The following is a 23742-nucleotide window of genomic DNA, read 5'->3' as shown; positions in this document are numbered from 1 at the left end:
TTTTAAGTATTTTTGGAAAAAAGAAAACTACTTATGAATGTATATAACCAAAGAAGTGAAAGCTCTCTACAAGGAAACCTATAAAACACAGCTGAAAGAAATTATAGACGACACAAAGGGAAACATATCTCATGCTCATAGATGAGTGGAATCAATACTGTGAAAATGACGATACTGCCAAAAGCAATCTACACATTCAATGCAATTCCCATCAAAATGCCGTCATCACTCTTCAGGGAACTAGCAAAAACAATCCTAAGATTCATATGAAACAAACAAACAAAAAAAGAGCCTGCATAGCCAAAGCAAGACTAAGCAAAAAGAACAAATCTGGAGGCATCACATTACCTGATTTCAAACTATACTACAAGGCTGCAGTTACCAAGCGGCATGGTACTGTTATAAAAACAGACATGTAGACCAATGGAACAGAATAAAGAACCTTCAAATAAAGCCAAATACTTAGAGCCAATTGATCTTCAGCAAAGCAAACGAAAAACTTCAACTGGGGAAAGGCAACCCTGTTCAACAAACGGTGCTGGGATAATTGGCAAGCCACCTGTAGAAGAATGGAACATTATACAAAAATCAACTCAAGATGGATCAAAGACTTAAATCTAAGACTGGAAACCATAAAAATTCTAGAACATAACATGGGAAAAACTCTTCTAGACATTGGCTTAGGGAAAGAGTTCATGACCAAGAACCCACAAACAAATGCAACAAAAACAGAGATAAATAAATGGGAAATTAACTAAACTAAAAAGCTTCTACACAGCAAAATAAATAATCAGCAGAGTACACAGACAACCCTCAGAATGGGAGAAAATATTTGCAAACTATGCATCCAACAAAGGACTAATATCCAGAATCTAAATGAAGTCAAACAAATCAGCAAGAAAAAATAATAATCCCATCAATAAGTGGGCAGAGGACATGAATAGACAGTTTTCAAAAGAAGATACATAAATGGCCAACAAACATATGAAAAAATGCTCAACACCACTAATTATCAGGAAAATGCAAATCAAAACCACAATGCAATACTACCTTACTCCTGCAAGAGTGGCCATAATTAAAAAATAAAAAATAAAAATAGAAGTTGGAGTGGATGTGGCAAAAAGGGATCATTTTTACACTGCTAGTAGGAATGTAAACTAGTACAGCCACTAGCGATAGCAGTATGGAGATTCCTTAAAGAATGGAAAGTAGAAGTACCATTTGATCTAGCAATCCCATTACTTGATATCTACTCAGAGGAAAAGAAGTTATTATATGAAAAACACTTGCACATGCATGTTTAGAGCAGCACAATTTGCAATTGCAAAAATATGAAGCCAGCCTAAATGTCCATCAACCAATGAGTGGATAAAGAAAATGTGGCATATATCTATATATATATATGTGTATATATCTATGTATGTGTGTGTGTGTATATATATATATAGTGTGTGTGTATATATGTATAAACATACCATTGAATACAGTATAAATTTGTAAAGAAATGTGGCATATACATATACACACACATGCATACCATATATATACATACACACACACACACACACACACACCATACACTATGTATATGTCAGATCAACAGCAGCATTAGATTCTCACAGGAGTGTGAACTGTATTGTGAACTGCACATGGGAGGGATCTAGGTTGGGCATGCCTTATGGGAATCTAACTAATGCCTGATGATCTGAGGTGGAACAGTTTCATCCCAAAACCATGCCCCACCTAACTCCTGTCCATGGCAAAATTGTCTTCCATGAAACCAGTCTCTGGTGCCAAAAAGTTTGGGGAGCACGGTTCTACAGGATTTCAATTTATTTTCTATTTACTCAACATATTCAAAAAAGAAACACTGCCCATACCAGAGTGAATTTAGGAAATTTGCTGCTCAGGCATTCTAGAATGAGTATGATAAGGCCTGGCAAAATGTAAAAACAGTGGCATAATAGTGCTAGTGGGACAAACTCTGTTTTCAGACCTGGATCAGGAAATACTGGAGTCGTCATGATTTTCTATGATGGCATCACATGTTAATGTCAGACGTTTCTGTGTGTAATGAATAGTAGTATTTATTTACATTTTTAAAATTCTAGTGTCCACATTTCATTTATATTTAAGATCTTCTAAGATTAATATGTGAAATGAACCACGAGATTGTTATTTTATAGGCTGAAAAACAAAAAAAAATTAACAGAAATTTGCTAACAAAATATTTCTAGTCACATCTTCTGGATAAAATGCTACTATCCTAAAAATACCATAGAGTAAGATTGTTCAAATGTAGGCTTCAGATCTCAAAACAAACAAACAAACACACATATACACACACACACACACAACTGAGGTTATTTTTAGTGGCATTATTTGTATTTTTAAAAAATGCTTCTAAAATAAATATCTTTAAAAGGGTAGTTTGCTTTAGTACTGCCAAGTGAAGAATCATGAGGTTCACCAATTTGAAAAGGAGAGTTTTATTTCTAAAGGGGAGCATCACATCCTGCAGGCAGGAAAATAAAGTGATTCAAGGGTGGGAAGCATGAGACAGGAAGATATACCAAATGGGTTGGCTACATATACATATTCAACAGTTTATAGAAAGGGCTCTGAATATTCACAAAGGGGAGGTACACACATGCCTGTCTGAAATTTCCTACTCATCACGGCCAGGAACTCATTTTTTTTTTTTTTCCTTTAGGTTTCTCTGAGGTCTTCTTGACTTAGAGGAGGTCCATTCATTCAGTGGGGGTTGCTTTGGATTTTATTTTTATTTCTCAGTACAAAAATAAATAGACACACCGTACACACACAGAGAGACAGCTAAAAGAACGTTAATAGCTTTTCTTCTATTCTTATTTATGTTATGAAATGCTAGAAAATCTTTTTCTCAGGCATTGAAGAAAATAATGTAGCTTTTTTTTATTGATGAGAGCTATGCTTTTGTTTTTGCTCTTTTCCTAGCTTTGCCAGGAGATGTAGTTACCTAAAAGAGAAGAGATAAAACTACTTTTTAATTTCACTTTACCTTCCTATTAGTGTACTGTATTAGAAATAAAATTAGACAAAAGAAAATCCCCTCAAAACTGAAAATCAGAAAATCCACACCTGAGTGTCAAGCTTTTTCCAGAAATTAATTTAGGTGAGACGGATAAAGTTGGCTTTGGGTAACATGGTACTGCTAAGCAAAAAAAAAAAAAAAAAAAGAAAAAGAAAAAAAAGAAATGGCGAAAGTACACAGAGCACAGCTAGAAATGTGTCCTCTGCTGCACTTTGCTATGCTCTCCTTTGCTCATATTTTATCACAGCCCGATCCAAATCCAACTTTCCATCTATTCTCTATGTTAAGTGGTCTCACTTTAAATTCATAATCAAGAATCACATATGGGCACTGTCTACACACTTTCTTAGTTTTCTCAAGTCTTACAGCTTTCATTCTTAGCTGTATGCCAATGACCCCATCAATTATATCTTCCATTCAAACCTTTCTAAACTGCAAATTTGTATAAAGTACTTACTGACCTCTCCATTCAGATATTTAGCGTATTTAAAGTTGAACCATTTTTCTTTTATTATTCCTAAAAGAAACCCTCAATCCCTGCAGAACTTTCTCATTTAAAATAAGGGCAGCCAAAATAAACAAATAATAAATAGTACCCTCTTAATACTACTTTCTTTCTTACTCTCATCCAATCCAACAGGAAATACTCTCCTCTCTTGAAAATACATTCTTAATCTGATTACTTATCATATCCACAGTTACTACCTTAGAGGAAACCACCAACCCTTCTCTCCTTGATTATTTAAATACTCTCTGGGTCAGGTTTTTAGTTTCTCACTGCCTTACTAGAATCTAATCTTGACACAGCAGCCAGAGGCATTCTTTGAAATGTTTGATAATTTCACTATCTACTCAAAATCTTATAATGGCTTCCACTTCTCCCAGTATTTCCAATGGCCTAAAGTGACCTGCAAGATATAATCCCCTCTCTTTGTGCACTCTGACCTCAAATTCTATTATTTTCCTCCACATTTCCTCTGCTTCCGGCACACTGACTGCTTGGATTGATTGTTGTTAAAATTCTAGTCCTTTGTCAGTTTAGGGCCTTTGTCCTTCCTAGCACTTCTGCCTAATTTGAGTTTCCCTCTGATACGTATGTAGCTAACTTCTTCACCTCATCTAATCCTCTTCTCAAATGTCATCTGCACAATAAAGCCCACTCTGATCATTCTCTTTCATTCTTTGGCTTGCCTATTTTATGCTCACCATGTCCCTCACCTAGTTTTTACCCCATTTATTACTCTCTACCATACTGTGTAATTTACTTAGTAAATATGTTACCTAGCTTTTGTGTTTGCTACTCATCTCTTCGTGCTAGAATGACAGAGGGATCTTCATCTGTTTTACTACTGATGTAGAAAGGTGTCCAACACCTGGTGAGTGATTAATACATGTAAAATGAACAAATGAATAAACAAATGGTTAAGTGTTTTATTTAAAAAAACCTGCATGACTGATAGAGTTTCTTACCATACCCATCAAGGACATGACTGCTTTTCTCATATTGTAGCTCCTAAATATATCTTCAATCTGTTTGCTTTTTTTTTTCATCCTTGTTCACTCAATCCTGTTCCAAGACACCATCATTTTCATCTGGTCTACTTGCTATAGTTTTCTGTTGGTCTCCATTTTTTCACTTTAGCAGCTAAAATAAACTTTGAAAATATACTTCAGATTATGTCACTTCTTTGGCTTAAAACCTTTGAATAGCCTCTCCATTCCAAATTTAAAAATACCTATACAACTAAATATCATGGCTGACATAATTTGGCCCCTTGCTAACTCAGCCATCTCTTATATTTCTCTTCCCCTCTCCACTGTTTATTATGATTGAAGTGCAACAGCTTCCTTGCTGTTTTGTGTAAAAGTGATTCATCTCTCTTAAGCCCTTTGTATTTCCTGTTCCTGCTTTATGTAGCAACTTCCCCATATTTTCCCTCTGATTGACTTTATATTCTTCATTTCTGAGTTTATACTATTAACACCTCTCATCTCTGGGTAAACCTGGTATCACTGACATAGTGTCCCAGTGAGCAGACAGGTTCAGCACATACAAAGATTCTTTGTGAATGGTACAGACATATGGACATTTTAAACTTAGGTAATGCGACATGGTATACCTTATAGAAATTTTAATGTCGTGACCTCTAAGTATATGATTCTTCATCTTTTCTTATAATCACTGATTGTGGCTTTCTCACAGGTAAATTTTTCTTCAGTGATCATCCTGTTACCCTGAGTAGGTTGATTAAATAATTTATTATATTTTTCATTGCAAAAGTCATGTCTCATTTGAACTTTTTTATTTTCTGGTATGCATATTCATATCCTGATGACATTTTTTCAAATACTTTGACATGATTTTATGCAAATGCTGACAATGCTCATATAAGGATTCAAAGAGCCCTACTGAATTTTTAGTACCAGACTTCTAAAGAAATAATCTTTTTTTTAAAGAATTATTTGTACTGCTCATTTGAAAATTACCTATATAATACATTTGTCTGGCTTTAGATTTAAATACATTATATAAATATACCAGTATTTTTCTCACACATCATAAATTTTTATTTTCTAATGTTTTATTTTAAAATGAAAATATATCTGAAAATACACAAATGTACCAAAAATAATGAGACACATATGTATCCATTACTCAATTGTTTTGTTTTGCTTCTAGAAACAAAACATGTCTATTATAGCTAATGCCCACCTAACATTTCATCCCTTCCCATGTTTTACTGGAGTAACTTGAAAATTTGTGTGTTTCTTTTCCATGAACATTTCATACTTTTGTCAAGATTTCCTGTTTGTTTTTTTTCATTTGAAATAGAAAAAAGTACAGAAAATTAAGAGCAGAATAAATTAAGATAATATGTCTTACTTCTCTCTGTGCTCTGTTAGCCTCGTGCTGCATTTTCCAAGATAAATATGTATATCTTTATTCTTTGCATGCAACTTATTTTGAGAGTTCTTTTTTTCCATTAAGTAAAGAGGTCAGTATCGTTAAAAAATAAAGTTAGACTTAAAATGAAGGCATGCATGGAATATGTATGAATTCAGTCAACAAATACTAAGTAAGCACCAAATAGTGCTAGGAATATGATTTAGATTATGTTGACATATATTGAAATGTTTATATATATATATATGTGTGTGTGTATAGACACACACACATATATATATATATATAAATTCACCATGCCTTTGCAAATATAATTTTTATTACAAAAATACATTGTTAGATTTTACAATGTCATGAACAAAATATAATTGGGCAATAATATTGAATATTTACATTTAGCTCAGTTAGCAAGAAAATACACTTGGTTGACAGTTAAAGAATATTGTGACATGTTCATGGCTCAACAATAAGAACCAATTTGAGGCTGATAGAAATGCAAACTAGCCTGCAAGGACGCATCAATCATATTGTATGTTGATATTTTCAGACTCAGTACAGTTTATTTTACATCCCAGGAAAGCCAAGAGTTCATCTATCACCTGCTTAATTGTCTGTGGCAAACATTCAAGCCTAAGGAGTGTTGAAAGCATACTGTCAGCATAGGGAGAGCAAATGGGCTATTCCACGCATCTTCTCCTCTTTATAAACACAAGGATGAAATAAAACTGTGTAAGGAGTAAAGACAGTAAATACAACTGATGATGATTGATAATGATAATGATGAAAGTCAATAATAAGCATTGTGGATAAGTACTCAGGCTCTTGTTTTGTTGATGAATGAATTAGAATCTCATTGCTTCTGCTTATTAATCTTACATTAGACAGTCTATTTAATTTCTTTGTACCTCAGTTTATCTATCTTAAATATATAGATTAATCAGATCAACCTTATGACTTTCTTAAAGGAAGTTAAGGTATATAATGCATTTGGTACATAGCTTACATTTACTTTTTTGGTTACCTTATTAAAATGTGAATCTTTCTTCAACAAATGTAAGTAACAGTAATGAGTGTATCCATGAATATCAGACCCATGAAATTTCTCCTTTTGAAAAATATAAGCCCAAGGGGATAAATTTCTTCATCAGATTTTCTCCTTTAGGAGCAGTGTGGCTGTATCTATCTGATTCCTCCATTCTTGCTTCTATTTTCTGCCTGCTAAATTTCGGTAGAGTTTTTTTTTTTTTTTTCCATTTGAACATATTGTTGCTATTCTAGATTTTTCCCTCTCTTCTAGATAACAAGTTTGATTTGGCATCTGACAGCAAAAAGTAAAAAACAAAAAAGCAAAACTTTTCTCATATACTAGATTTTAATAGTTTTTGGTTTTTGAAGCCAAAACTGTTCACTCCAAATATGTAATATTCAATTATTTTTGGGCTATAGCTGAAAAAGTACCCAAATATTAATGGGTCTTTTTTTTTTCCCCCCTCAAAGACATATGTCGTCTCATTCCCAGACTCAGAAATTGGGAAGATTTCAACTTCCAGTTTGAAGGACCACAGGAACAGGAAAACAATTTTAAGTACCTTATTTTTCAGCCCCATCCAAGGGCCTTACAGTAGGGAAGGTACACCTAACTTGAAAATTATCGGCTTTTCTAAGCTCAAGCATATCTCTAATGGTCACCATGAATTTCATTGGCTATTAATGCAATTCATCTAGATTTCTATCATAAATTTCAAAAAAAATGCATATTTCCTTCTACATACAAAATACTATGTTAGTTTGTACAATCTCCAACAACTTGCAATGTGGTATCTGCCAGTGATATTGAAATGGGATCATTCCCCTGACCCCTTCACGAGACTTGTAACGGGGTTGGCTCATTTACTCAGCCTGCCGGTCTCAACCCCTCATTCCAGTGTGAACAGTCAGGTGAGTGGGTGCAGCGGCCAAGACAAGTGCTTCCGAGCCCCGGCAGGAGTAGTTCTTTTCCGGTGTCCAGGAAGAATCAGGTCACGTGAACAAATTGCATGGTGGTGAATGAGGATTTCATTGAACAGCGGAAGTGGCTGTCAGCGGGAAGTGGCTCTCACTGGGGACCAACAAACTCTTTTCCGGAGTCCCACCATCAAGCCATTCCTCTGAAGTCAAGCTGCTTCTCTCCAACACCCAGCTGCTTCTTCTCTTCACTCTTTCTCTGTTGCTCTGCCACTCTGCTGGTGGGGCCTTGAGCTTTTATGGGTATAGGATGTGGGTGGCGGGCAGGCCAGGGTGGTTTTGGAAAAGGCAACATTCGGGCGGGAAAAGTATTTTTCACCTCCAGGGATACAATATTGTTTTTGATTTTCTGTTTTTCTAGGTAGAAGCAGATCTAATGGCTTCCATTTGGTTTTTCCCACCATAATAGCCCTCACCCTATCAGTCAAGGAGCCAATGTGGGGCCCTGCCAGCTGCTAAGTCTGTCTATGCCAATTATCCATTCTAGCACTGGGGAAATGACCACAGGATGATTCTGGGGACCCACTGGACCCACTGTAAGTTGGCCCTGAGCTAAAACTCCATTAATTACTTGACCTCCATAAGCTCCTAGTTTAGTTGGAGGGCCACAGTGATGTTTTGGATCCCTTGGAATCAGTGTCAGCTTACAGCCAGTGTCCAATAGTCCTGGAAATGTCTGATCATTTCTCTTTCTCCAATGCACAGTTACCCTGGTAAAAGCCCAAAAGTCTCCTTGGGGAAGGATGAGAGAAAGATTCCCTGATAAAAATTATCAGTAATGTAGTAAAGTCCTTCCTCAAGGGGACCCAGCCTCCCCTACATTCAAGGGGTTGTGGGTGTATAAACTGGCTCAAATCTGGAAATTGATTGAGGGGCCATTATTCTCTGTTTTTATCATTCAAATTAGCCTTTTCTCGATTTGACCTAGAAGTTTTCTGCTTGTATGAATTAAGTAGAGATGCAGTAGGCTTCCTACCAATTTCATTGCAAGGAACACTGTGATTAATTAGCCAATGCCAGAGCTCTACATGAGTGAGACTATTCTGATTGCTGCTTTGCCTCTGCTGTCCATTACGAAGCTACAGCCACCTTGCCTTTGACGGTTGAGTGGCTCCACTTGGTCCCTGCCACCTCAGGATCCAATTATTCCCATTGTATTTAAATTTTGTAATTGAGTGACTATGGTTCCTACTGTTAGATCTGACATACAGAGAAGAGCAATTACAGGGCTCTTCAAAGATGCAGGTGCTGCCCTCATAAATCTATTTTGCAAGGCATTGGTCAAGGGTATGTCTCCTGGACCCTCCCAGCTGGGATGTGTAGGTCTAAAGTGACTAATCCACTCTACCATGCCAATCTCCCTAAGCCTTTGGATTCCCTTCCTCTACATTAAACCAAGGGAGATCAGGCATTTCCAGCTTGCTCACAGTGGGCCCTTTTAATACATATTTTGGCTAAACAAGCAAGCAAACTATTAGGACCCTTTTTAATTCCCCGAGCTGCAACATTAAATGCAGAGTCCCTACTTAGTGGGCGCAAATCAATAAATTCAGTCTGATTCAACTCTATGTTCGTTACACCATTATCCCATATTCCTAATATCCGTTCCCATGCCTGTTCTTCAGATTTCTGTTTATATAAATTAGAGAACACAAACAGTTCTTCTTGAGTGTACCACACCTCCTGTGGGTCACACTCTCAAACTCATCTCTAGGGGCCCATAGGGACTTTATTCTAGTTATAGGTCTAGAAGCAAACAGGGGCATTGGGGCTGACTCCTGAGGAGAATCAACGTTATTTTGCCTGGCAACTGCCTCAGGAAAGCCTATCACTGTTGCCTCAGGCAGTGTAGGGTTTACCTCCTCAGACAAAAGATGGAAAGGGTGATGGTACCATGGGTTGGGGAGGGGATGTTGCCACTACTGGGGATGGGGAAGCTGCTCCTTCTGGCAAAAAAGGTTCATCAGAGTTTACAAACTCAGTGTCCCTAGTTTCATCAGGGTCCTCCCACGTGTTCCCATTCCAAGTTGCAGGGTCCCGTTCTTTTTCAATCAATGCCCTCACTTTAACAGTAGACACTTGGCGAGGCTGTGTGTGCACCTTTTGTTGCAGGTCAGCCACTCGCGTGGTAAGAGCTTTTGTCTCTTTTTCCACAATTTCAGCTATTTCTCTACAGAAGATAAGACTCTCGCTCAGGGCAATCTTAGGAGATTTGAGGCTCAGTATCTGCTTCTGAAGCCCGGAGACAGAATCCCTGAGTTCATCATTTTCTTTCATCACTTTGTCTACTGAACTTAGGAGTAACCAACCAGCTTCATTATGTTCCTTGTTTTTCCATACATGGTCAAAATTATTGTGTAGAGAGTCACTAAACTCCTTGCCTCTCATGAGCAGTCAATCAGGAGTGTCAAATGCATTTATTTTGCATACCTCTCTAAACAATTCACACCAAGGACTATCAGTGTTCTTCATACTATTAGAGGTAGAGTCTTTAGCATTTCGAGTATAATCATATTAAGCAGCAAACTCCAGAAACCCCAAAACCAATGAAAGAACTCCATCCTTAATATTCTGTTCCTCTAGAACCACTCCTGGTACCAAAATCTGTATTAGTCTAGGTTCCCTAGAGGAACAGAACTAATAGGATATATATCCTATTAGTACTGCAGCATATAATATATATATATTTATATATTATATAAAAATTTATATATATAAAATATATATATTATATATGGTAATTAATTATTAACTTACATGATCACAAGATCCCGCAATAGGCTGTCTGCAAGCTTGAGGAGGAAGGAGAGCCAGTCTGAGTCTCAAAACTGAAGAACTTGGAGTCCAGTGTTCAATTCAGGAAGTTTCCAGCACGGGAGAAAGATGCAGGCTGGGAGGCTGGGCTAGACTCGCCTTTTCATGTTTTTCTGCCTGCTTTATATTCGCTGGCAGCTGATTAGGTTCTGTCCACCAGATTAAGGATGAATCTGCTTTCCCCAGCCCACTAACTCAAATGTTAATCTCCTTTGGCAACACCCTCACAGACACACCCCGGATCAATACTTTGCACCTTTGATCCAATCAAGTTGACACTCAGTATTAACCATCACAACTACTGAAAATGGAAGAAGGGATGACTTACCTGATTGATGAAGGAAGTGGCTGTCAACCCCTTTATCCACAAACTTTTAGACATGGCTTTCTATAGATAAAGTATAATCAAATTGTTTTCTGTCTCTTTGTTGGGGGCCTGCACTTCTCCACTGTTACTGGTTGGATATGTGAATAAGTACTAATAATTTAGAGAGAAATATTAGCCATTTGGGTTAAAGATAGAAGCATGAGTACTGCAGCATATTATTTGTATAATAATTCTGACATCTGATAGTCCTGGGCCTAATTTCTATATTTGTGTATATTTCAACCTGCGAAACCTCAGTGATTTTAAATACATATATTGGTGTTTCCAAAATAGCTGTGTAGCTCTACATTACCTTTTAAAATAAAGCAATAGTGTCAGGTCAAAAAGTTTATATGTTATTTAATTTAATTAGGAGTTTCCGCTGAAGAAAATAAGAATGTCACCCTAAATTAAGATAGTCTGCTTTTTGCAAAACACTGTCAAGAGAATTAAAAACAAACTATAAATTGGTAGAAAATATTGTAAAAGCATATCTCTGAAGAAAAACATATCCACAATCCGTAAAGAGTTTAACAAATTCAATAATAAGAATCAAATCACTAAAAATTGTGCAACAGATTTAAACAACCCTTCACCAAAGGTTTGCAGATCATAAATAAGTACATGAAAAGAGATAGTCATCATTTGTCATTATGAAAATACAAAGTAAAACCACACATACTTGAAAGTCTAACATTAAAAAGACTAAGAATTTCAAGTATTGAAAAGAATGTAGAGTAACTGGAATATTTATGCAATGTTAGTGGCAATGAAAATGTTACAAGCCTTTCAGAAAACAATTTGAAAGTTTCTCAAACACATATGTATAGTATAATTAAATCACTATAGTATTAAGTATTTTCCCAAGAGAAACGAAAGCGTAGGTCCATACATGTATAAGGATCGTACACGAAGTTTGTATCAGCTTTATTTGTAATATCTTAAACCTGTAAACAATCCAAGTGTCCATCAACATGTGAGTGGATAAACAAATTGAAGCACACACCACTTATAATTATGTACCCTTCCAGCAATAAAAATAAATGAATTATTTATACAAACAATAAAATGGATAAATCTCAAAATAATTTTGTTGAATGAAAGACACTGAGTATCTACTGCATAATACAAAACATTATACAGTAGATACTTATTAGTCCTATATATATAATATATTTAGAATAATATATATTCTACATATTTAAAACATAGCGACAAAAAGCAAATCGGTTGTTGCCTGGGTATAAGGAATTAGAGGAAGAATATCAAAATTATGGATGTGTTCATTATCTTGATGTGGTGATGGTGATGTTTCCATGTGCATAAGGATTTGTCAGACTACTTAAAATATGTAAATTTTATCGTATGTCAATTATACCTCAATAAAGTTGTAAAAGGGGAAGAAAGAAAACATTGTCCAAGCAGATGGGCTGCTGCCATCACCCAGAATGATCTACCGCAAATTATGGTAATAAATAAACAAAGTCAATAACTAGATCCAACCTAAGTTCCTACTTTCATTTTTAGCTAAATAACAGAAATATTCATGAATGTGCTAGAAATCAGAGCTAGCATGCCTGTCCTTTCAAGCCTTGGTATATAAACTTTGGATTCTGGAGAGAAGGAATAGGCTGATTTGAAACATCACTGCAATGTTTGTCTTTGGCTTGCATATAAGTTCACTAATCAATAGCAATAATGGTTTGCACCATAACTTTTGCCAAGATTGTACAATTGGAACTTTTTTATTAGAGCAGGAAAAAAAGCATTTGGTATTTTTTTCTCTCACCAAATTTCTTAACAGTGGGCCAGATTTTCAACTCCTATTGCCTATCGTGTTTGTGTTGGTTTCTCCACCCTCTGCAATGCCTTTTGTCATGCTTGTAGGATTTCCAGATAAAATAAAGGATGCATAGTTAAAAGTCAATTTCATGTAAAAAACAAATAAATTTGTAGTATAAGTATGTCCAAAATATCATGTGAGACATACTTATATTAAAAGTCATAGCTAGTCTGAATTTCAAATTTAATTCAGAATCCAATTTTTTGTTCCCCTAAATCTAGCAACCTTACCTCCTTGACACAGATGAAGTCAAAGCATCATTATAGGCATTCCTAGCACTGTAGGACATGTTTTCCTAGCCATTATCAGAACTGCAGTTTTACAAAGAAGGGAGGAAATGGATAATTAGGAATTAGGCAAAGAACTGCAAGAAACGCTGTTCCAAGCTGAATTAACAATGTTAGTAAAGTCACTAAAAGAAGACTTTGCATTATTTTCTCAGAATATAATGCATATTAGTGTTGCTGGAGTGTAAAGTGTGTTCAGAGAGAGAAAATAAGGCAAAAATAGCAATTCTCAGAAATGTCATGAAGATCCTTTTTTTTTTTTCAAGCTAAGAGGCCACTGATTAATCCTAAAGTAGAGTTGGAGCTATAGAGTACTTGGCAAATGAGGAAAAATGTTATCAAATTTGTGTTTCACATAGGTCAACCTAGCTGTGATCTGGAAAATAATGCTGAAATGTAAATATTGAAAGAATGGTTATGAGACAATAAGTATATTTTATGTCTGAGGTTATGTGAGTTTAAGCTGGGACCAAAGGAGTATAATTTGAGAGAATGTGACAGATGTGAGAATTACTTGGAAGTAAAATAAAAACTTGATGCATTAGTTAATGTATAAAATAAGAAAGGGGCTGGGTGTGGTGGCTCATGCCTGTAATACCAGCACTTTGGGAGGCCGAGGTGGGTGGATCACCTGAGGTCAGGAGTTCGAGAGCAGCCTGGCCAACATGGTGAAACCCGTCTCTACTAAAAATACAAAAATCAGCCAGGCGTGGTGGCAGGCACCTGTAATCCCAGCTACTTGGGACGCTGAGGCAGGAGAATCACTTGAACCCAGGAGGCGGAGGTTGCAGTGAGCCAAGATCATGCCACTCCATTCCAGCCTGGGCGACAGAGCGAGACTCCATTTCAAAAAAAAAGGGGATGGTGCTCCAAGGATACTTCTTAGGTTTACAATTTGGAAAAATAAAAGAATGATGGATATAACTAAGATAGGGAAGGGGCAGCAAAACTAGTTCTTGGGTGAATGTGATTTTGATTTGGGCTACGTTAACTTTGAAGATACCTGTACCTCAAATTGTACAGTTGAAAATATAAGTTGACAAATGAGAAGTTGGATTCAGGGATCCAAAATTCTGGAAAAGGATATGAATGGAGATAGAGATTTCAAATTTGAACTTATCAATGTAAGTCATATAACTGTGAGAGTGGATGATACTGTCCCAGGAATGAATTTAGAGAATGGTAAAGCAAGGCTAAAATTCTAAGCTGTATCTACATTTAAGATTTATTCAGAGAGTTAGGAGCAGACCCAGAATGTGTGTTGATATGCAAGTGAATGGAATTAAGGAAAAAGAATGTGATCACCAGTATCAAATATATCAGAAATAGTCACCAAGATAATAATCAATTGGAAGCTAAATTTTTATATTTTCTTCTAAGTATTCCAAAATGTTGAAAAGACCATACTATTTTGAATAAAAATACTGGGAGAACTCTACTAAAAATGTGATTCTAGTAATAGCATTTTATGTAAATTGGCAGAGAGTAGAGATGAAACATTTGAAGATAATTATAACACCTCACTGCTTCAAAATTCTATTCACATAAAAGTATGCTTGCCCTCAGGTTTCCTAATAAAAGCTGAAAAAATTATATTAAAGGGATACTATATGTAAAGTGCCACACTGACCTTGCAGGAATGTAATGAGCATGTTGAAAACACTTGCAAAATAAACGAGTAAGAGAATATAGTATTTTTCTACCTATGCATTATTTTAATTATTTCCAAGAATTATTTTCTATTTTCAAGACTAAAATCTTAACTTTAAATTAGCATAATTCCTCTCCTGAAACCACATCAAAATATTTAAAGTAACTTTTCTTAGTATACAGTTGACCCTTGCAAAACACAGGTTTGAACTGTGTGGGTCCACTTATACACAAATTCTCTTCCACCTCTGCCGCCCTTGAGACAGTAAGACCAATCTCTCTTCTTTTTCCTCCTCTTCAGCCTACTCAATGTGAAGATGACAAGGATGAAGATCTTTATGATGATCCACTATCATTTAATGAATAGTAAACAGATGCTCTCTTTCTTATGATTTCCTCAGTAACACTTTCTTTTCTCCAGCTTACTTTAAGACTGCAGTGTATAACATAACAACTACGTGTTAGTTGACTACTTAATGTTATTGGTCAGGCTTCTAGTCAAGAGTAGGCTATTAGTAGTTAAGTTTTGGTGGAGTCAAGACTTACATGCAGATTTTTGACTGTGTGGGGAATCAGTGTCCCTCAGCTCCAAGTTGTTCAAGGGTCAACTTTCTATGGAAAGGAGGGAATGCTGTAATGACCATAAATCATTTGGAAATTATTTTTTTCTCTCACAATTAATTACATGATAAAGAAACATAACTACTACTAATTATGTGCTTAGCTTATAAAATATTTTCAAGTTTCCCTTTTTACCCAGAAATTAATATTATATATGCCTACCATTAAACCTATTGTACTATATTTAAAAGTTTATTCACAATTCACATTTTTTATGAAAAAAGATCAAATTTCTTTTTATCTCTCTCTTTGATAGTGGACCCTGAGTGAAAATATTACTGATACAGTAATTTTAAAATGTGAACTAGAGGCTTAGGTGTAAGGTAAATATTACAAAATGTATAATTGCACTGCTAAGAAAATCAACTATGAAGCCTTGTACATCATTTACATTTGTATCCAATTTAATATCAAAACGTGTACATTATGTATTTTAATTAATCAGTTAAATTATTTTACTATTGAATTGTTAATTTTGATGTGCTATGTTGCTCTGTTTTTGATAAAATCCTTTCTATGTGGAAGAAGATATGTTAGGAAAGGCCAGCATTTTTACTTGGTTAACATTTTTCCAATTCACTAATCAAATCTATTTCCATTGTGATTTTATAGAACAGTAAAATTGAAGGATTTGCATACAGTTTTTATTATTCATATTTACCTAAGAATTATGAACCACCTTATGGAAGTTATTTATAAATATTTTGATCTGGAAAAGCATTTTTGTAAAGGAAATTATTGATACTGTTTTGTCCCCCCCATGAACTTGATCTAAGTAAGGAAATTGAAGTATATAAATATATGTATAGTAAAACATTAAACCAAACTCTTCAAAACAATATCATAAGACACATTTCTATATATTTCTATATAAATTATATAGTAGTAAGATGACTTATTCAATAAAGGGTATGAAGAATTCCATTTATATGGTAATATATACATGCAAGGAGTTTATTCTCTAATGGAAATAAATTGTTCTGAGAGAAATTATCAGTCTGAAAGCAATGTGTCATATCACCAAAAGCATTCTAAAGCATAGTAATTTGAACGATATGCATAAAATTTTATGATTCATTTATACTATTTCAATATTAAAATGGGTACAAATATTTGTAAAAGATAATATAGATGTGTCTTTTTATCATTTTCTATATTCTAGGAATGGAAGTAGAGAAAGAAAATAAACTAGACGTTTAACTTGCAATAGAAAATGCATTAAATTATATTTAATTTTATTTACAATTCACTTACAAGAAACCAGGAGATAGATATTGTTTCCTTCTCCTATTTTAGGTATATATGAAGTGAAATGTGTGAAATAGGGAAGCAGTTTGCTTGTGACATTAATTTTTAATTAAAAGTATTCATTACAAACAAGTAGAATGATAAACTTGTCAGGTAAGTACCCATTTACCAAGTACCAACCCAAATTTGAATGGAGTACCCTAAAGGCAACTTGAGAGAAGCTAAATTTCTCAGAATACAGGCATTTTACCTTGAGGTAAAAAAAATGTGATTCAAATATGTTTAAGGATTGACATAGGGGAAAAATATTTCACAGCATAAAAGGAAAAGCTTATGTACGTGAAAGCTTATGTACAAAAAGCATTTTTCTTAGAAATCAAAAAATTTTAGAAAGTAATCGCTTGCTTTTTTAATGAAGTAAATAAAATGAAATAAAATAAAAAGATTAAAATTAAAAATCAGATTTATGATTATTTTTAGAATCAGAAATAATAATATGAAAACCATATTGACTAGAAGAGATACGCATGAGAACCTGCTAAAAGAAAACAATATGGTAAGGCCGGGTGTGGTGGCTCACGCCTGTAATCCCAGCACTTTGGGAGGCCGAGGTGGGCGGATCACTTGCAGTCAGGAGTTTGAGACCAGCCTGGCCAACATTGTGAAACCCCATCTCTACTAAAAATACAAAAATTAGCTGGACTTGGTGGCAGATGCCTGTAATCCCAGCTACTTGGGAGGCTGAGGCAGGAGAATCGCTTGAACCCGGGAGGCAGAGGTTGCAGTGAGCCAAGATCATGCCACTGCGCTCCAGCCTGGGCAACAGAGTGAGACTCCGTCACACACACAAAAAAGAAAGAAAACAATATGGTAATACTTAAAACAATGAGAATGTGAAATATATGAAACCAAGAAAATAAATAGTATGTAAGTGCCACAGAAATTACATAAGAAATATCCTGGAAAAAAATAAGAATAGTAAAATAGGGAAAAATATCTACTGAGCTGTAAAATAATGCAGCATAAAAATATTTCTTAAGTAGACATAATACTTAGTATAATATTTGTTAAAATGTCCTTCCTAAAATGCATATTTCTTAAAGACTTCAATAAGAAACAAATTAATATTTCAAATGATACAAACCAGAATCAATCCATATTCGCTAGAATACTTCACTGAAAGTGATAAAAATCCTGTTTTAAATAACTACATAGAAAATAAAATAAATATAAATAAAGGTCGAGGGAGAAGGAGACAGATGCTCTAGTTAGTCATATGATTTAAATTTCTGAGTAAAAACTAGGGTATTTTAATAATTGCTACATCTGAAGCATACAACACACTCCCCACCCACTCAACACACACACACAACTTTGTCTTTTCCCTTCTACCTTCTTTATTGTGGTTTCAGTCTCAGTAATCTCTACATGATGAAACACCGCTGTCAGGGCTATTTGGATTTCATCTTGAATTTTTGATACCATAATCAGAAAGCTTCAGAAGTCCTGGATTTGTTTATCACTACTTTAATGGGTCTGGATTGGATAATTTTTCAGCTCATGAACCAAATGCACTTGGCTTGATGGCACACTACTGGATTGGCTCAGACTGAGAAGCACATTCTCATTCATGAAGGTGGAATCAGACCTGTCCATAGCACCGGGAATGAGAATTATCAAGGGATATCAGAACTTCTACCAGGGAAAGAGTTAAAAAAAAAAGTACACTAGTTCAAACAATGGCAATCTTTAAAAAAATAAATGTTATGAGAGTACTGACAGGAGATTATACTCAAGGTTAATATGCTCAGCCAAATTATTATACTTATGTTAAAATCTGCCCCAAGTACCCTGGCCAACAGACAAAATCCCCATGGCTGACTGAGGGAGCAGTCACATACTCTGTGTCCTCAGAAAGATTAAAAAGATGTAAAGTATCACAGGACCTCACTTCCTACAATTAAGCCAAACAAGTTTCTGTGTTTAGTGCCAAGATAAGCTGCTGCTGGAATCCCATATCACCTGTCATGTGAAGAAAACATCTGGCAGAGAAATCTGTTTTTGGACTTGGAAACCAACCAATCAGAGCTCACCTGAGCCAATCAGTCAGCGCACATCTGCCTAGACAGACCCACTCAGAACTCAACTGTATCAACCAATCAGGACTCAGTTGTGTCAAAATCCGAACTAAGCAAGCTTGAATTCTTCATTTGCATAAATGGAACAGATTGGGAACCTGCCTGAGAACTTTTAACACAAAACCAAACCCTGTCTTTGTTCTCTAGACTGTTAGCTTCATTTTCCACCAATAGCCACATCTCCCAGGTTTCTAAACTATTCACTGGATTAAAATCTTGTTTCTCCAAATTCCTTCTCAGAGAACTTTTGTTAACACTTGTACAATAACAAAATTGAGATATGGTTGACTCTTGAACAATATGGGTTTAAACTGTGTGGATCCACTTATACATGAATTTTTTTTCAACCAAACATTGAATGAATAGTATTCACAAGAAGCCAAACCTGCATATGTAGAAGGCTAACTTTTTGTGGCACTTGAGTATGTGTGGATTTGAATATAGGCAGGGGTCCTGGAACCAATCCCCTGTGTGTGCTGAAGGACAATTATATGCTTAGATATGTATAACTTGATCACCATCCTTGATACTTTCTTGACAAAGGACACATCAAATGTATACTGCAGTCCTCTGGTTCATAAAGTATGATTCTTAAATGAACATGAACATGATCTGATGACATCTTAAAATTGGATGTATTCAGGTTCCATCCCGTATTCTACTGAAACCAGAAACACTGGGAATGGGGTACAGCACATTTTGCTTTAGAAAACTCCCCAGGTGATTCTAATGCATACAATTTTGAGAAATACTGCTTTTAGATCACCATCAGATAATGACAAAAAATACAGTTTTATAACTTTAAATAATTGAAATATCTTTAATTTTGATTATAATGGTAATAAATGTTTTTAAAAATACTCCAAAGAGTACCCAAATATACAAAGTAAAATAGAAAAAATAACCTTCATTTTGCCCCATTAATACATAATTTTTAATGCTTTGGTATATAGTTTTATTAAACATTCCTAAATCTACAAAATCATTGTGTTGAATTGATTCTACTCGATAGGATACATTCACAAACAACTTTTAAAATTTCCCACTAAGGACTTGTACTCATTTTATTTCTTCCTTGTCACTTGATTAAATTTCTGATAGATTTTGTGTATTTTGGACATTCTTAAATAAACAAACAAAAACAACAACACGCTCCAGGGAGTTTTGGAAGTGGGGATAGGTGTGAAGCAGAAAAGGTCTTATGAGAGACCTTATAAGAGAAAAGGTCTTATGAGAGTTTTTCTATGTGAGAAAAACTCACACAGTCATGTTTTATTTTGTTCTCTGGGTATGGTAGATGGTCAAAGATGATTTCTTTTCTTATGACACAATTTTTATTTTGGTGTGTCAAGAATACATTGTCATTATTTTTTAGCATCCAGTTATCTTTTGAATAAACGAAAATAAAAAGATATTTTATATGCTTATGTGTTTGCCATTTTTAAAGCATTTTATCTGGTATTATTTTCCTGCCTAAAGCTTTTTTATTACCATTTCTTATACTGTTGCTCTGCAAATGGTGACTCTTTCCAATCTATATATGTTTGATAGTCTTCATAAAGACTTAAATCTTAAGTCATTACATCGGTTTTACAACACATTCATTTTTTAAAAAACTTGTGTTGGATAAAGAGTTCTAAATTTATGTTTTTATTTCCTAGGAAACGAGAAAAGGGAGAATAATAAACATTATACATATAGAAAACTAGTAGCAATGTGGTAGAAATGAGCATTATTATCAAACTTATCTAATTTTTAAATATGTAATATATATTTCTGAAATGTATATATTTGTGAGATTCAGTTAAGTCAGTATTTTCAGGTGTATTTTTAACAATGAAAATCAATATTAGAAAAGAACAAAAAGATTCAAACCAATGATCTCAGCTTCTCTCCCATGAAAATTTATGCTACCTGATTCCAATATATATGATAAAAATGCAGTAGTCAAGACAGCATGGTAGTTAATGGTGGGTAGTCCAACAAATTAATAGAACAGATAAGAGTCTAGTAATGGACGGCCGGGCTCAGTGGCGACACCTGTAATCCCAGCACTTTGGGAGGCCGAGCCGGGCAGATCACCAGGTCAGGAAATCGAGACCATCCTGGCTAACACGGTGAAACTCCGTCTCTACTAAAAATACAAAAAATTAGCCAGGCGTGGTGGCGGACGCCTGTAGTCCCAGCTACTCGGGAGGCTGAGGCAGGAGAATGGCGTGAACCCGGGAGGCGAAGCTTGCAGTGAGCCGAGGTCGCGCCACTGCACTCCAGCCTGGGAGACAGAGTAAGACTCCGTCTCAAAAAAAAAGAAAGCCTAGTAATGGACTTACACATAATCAGACAATTGATCTTCGACAAAAATGTAAAGGCAATTTATGGAGAAAAGAAATAATCTTTTTCAGGAAACGGTGGTAGCATCAGTCAGTGTTCCACCAGAGAACAGAACCAGTAGGGTAAGTAAGTGGGAGAGAGAAGGTGGGAGCGAAGGAGAGAGAGGACAGAGATTTATCGCAAGGCATTGGCATAGGGAAGGCTGTCAGGGAGGGCAAGCTGAAACACTTCACGTATTCTAGACATGAGCTGAGGTTGCAGTCCATGGGCAGAACGGCTTCCTCCTCAGGGAAAACTCACGCCTTCTCTTAAGGCTTTTCAACTGACTGATTCAGGCCCACCATGATTATCTAGAATCATCTTCCTCACTTAATAATATCTACAGAAACGTCTTTGAACAAAACTTAGATGTTAGATTGAATAATTAGGAACTATAGCTTAGTCAGCTTTACACATAAGGCTGATTATCACAGTGGTAAAACAATTAATGGCCGACACGGTGGCTCACGCTGTAATTCCAGCACTTTGGGTGGGCTGATCACTTGAGCCCAAGAGTTTGAGACCAACCTAGGCAACACAGCAAAATCTAGTCTCTACAAAAAATACAAAAATTAGATGAGCATGATGATCCATACCCGTAGTCCCAGCTACTTGGGGAGGCTGACGTGGGAGGATCGCTTGAGCCCAGAAGTTCAAGGCTGCAGTGAGCTGTGTTCACGCCACTGTACTCCAGTCTGGGCAACAAACTGAGACTCTGTCTCAAAACACAAACAAACAAAACCAATAATCAATGTCCATTTTTTTTTAAAAAAAAGAAAATATGCATGGTATCTTTATCCTTACCATGCACCATAGACCTAAAGTTAAAATCTAAAACAGAATCTTCTAGAAGAAACCTTAAGAGAACATCTGTGTGACCATGAATTAGGCAAAGTTTTCCTAAATAACACAACAAAATCATAATTTATTTAAAAAATAAATGAATTGATAAAATGTGCTGTATCGAATTGAAGAACTTCTAATTTTTGGAAGACATTAGAAATAAAATAAAAATTTAAGCCAGATATTAGAAAAAATATTTGTAAATCTTGTATGTGGTAAAGGATTTTATTTAAAATATATGATGCACTTGTAAAATACAATAATAAGAAAAAAACTCAAATTTTAAAACTGTGCTCAAGATATGAAGAGGCTCTTCATAAAAAAGGATATACAAATGGCAAATAAATTTATTAAAAGAGGCTGGAAATCATTAGTCTTTAGGGAAATACAAAGCAAATCTATAATAGTATGTCAATGCACATTTATTAGAAGGCTAGATTTTTTTAAAAAAGAAAATTAAGAAAGAATACAAAGTGTTGACGAGGATGTGGTTGAACTAGAACTCTCATACACTGCTGATGGGAGTGTAAAATGGTAAAACTACTCCAAAAAGAGTTTAATCAAATATATATATATATGTGTGTATATATATGTATATATATGTGTATATATATATGTTTATATATGTGTATATATATATGTTTATATATGTGTGTATATATGTTTATATATGTGTGTATATATATGTTTATATATGTATATATATGTTTATATATATGTGTATATATATGTGTTTATATATGTGTATATATATGTGTATATATATATACACACATAAACATTCACATAGCATATGATAGGTGCTATGAGTTGCATGAACAGGAGAAAAAGTGTAGGTTCATATGAACACTGGAAAAGGATGAAGCTCTCTTTGCAATAACCAGGAACTAGTAAAATCCAAATGTCCATTAAGTGTATAAACAAACAAATTACAGTATATCCTTACAATGGAATACTACTCAACAATACAAAGAAACAGATTTTTGATACCTGTAGCTACATGGATTAATCTCAAAATAATTACCCTGAATGAAAAAAGTCAGAAAAAAAGGTGGCTCCTGTAATCAGTCCATTTATACAAAATACTAACTAATCTTATAGTGACAGAAAGCAGATCAGCTGTTGTTAGGAGTGGGAGTAAGTAGTAAAAAGAGGCAGGATGGAGAAAGTACAAAGGGGTATAAATAACATATTTTTGGTTGACAGATATGCAATATTTTCATTATCTTCATTATTTGCACTAGACATACACGTATCAAAATTTGTCAATATTTGCAGTTTATGGTATTTCATTTATACTTCAATAAAATTCTAAAAAAATGGGAAGAGAAAGTAAAAAAGATATTTCTGATCTTCTTCTTCTTTTTTTTTGTTGAGACAGAGTGTTGCTCTGTCTCCAGGTTGGAGTGCAGTGGCGTGATCTCGGCTCACTGCAACCTCCCCCTCCCAGGTTCAAATCATTCTCCTGCCTTAGCCGCCTGAGTAGCTGGGGCTACAGGTGCCCGCCACCATGCCTGGCTAATTTTTCTATTTTTAGCAGAGACAGGGTTTCACCATGTTGGCCAGGATGGTCTCGATC

This window comes from Pan paniscus, chromosome 22 (genome assembly GCF_029289425.2).
Source record: "Pan paniscus chromosome 22, NHGRI_mPanPan1-v2.0_pri, whole genome shotgun sequence".
Taxonomy (NCBI): domain Eukaryota; kingdom Metazoa; phylum Chordata; class Mammalia; order Primates; family Hominidae; genus Pan; species Pan paniscus.
Note: the sequence above shows the minus strand (reverse complement) of the source record.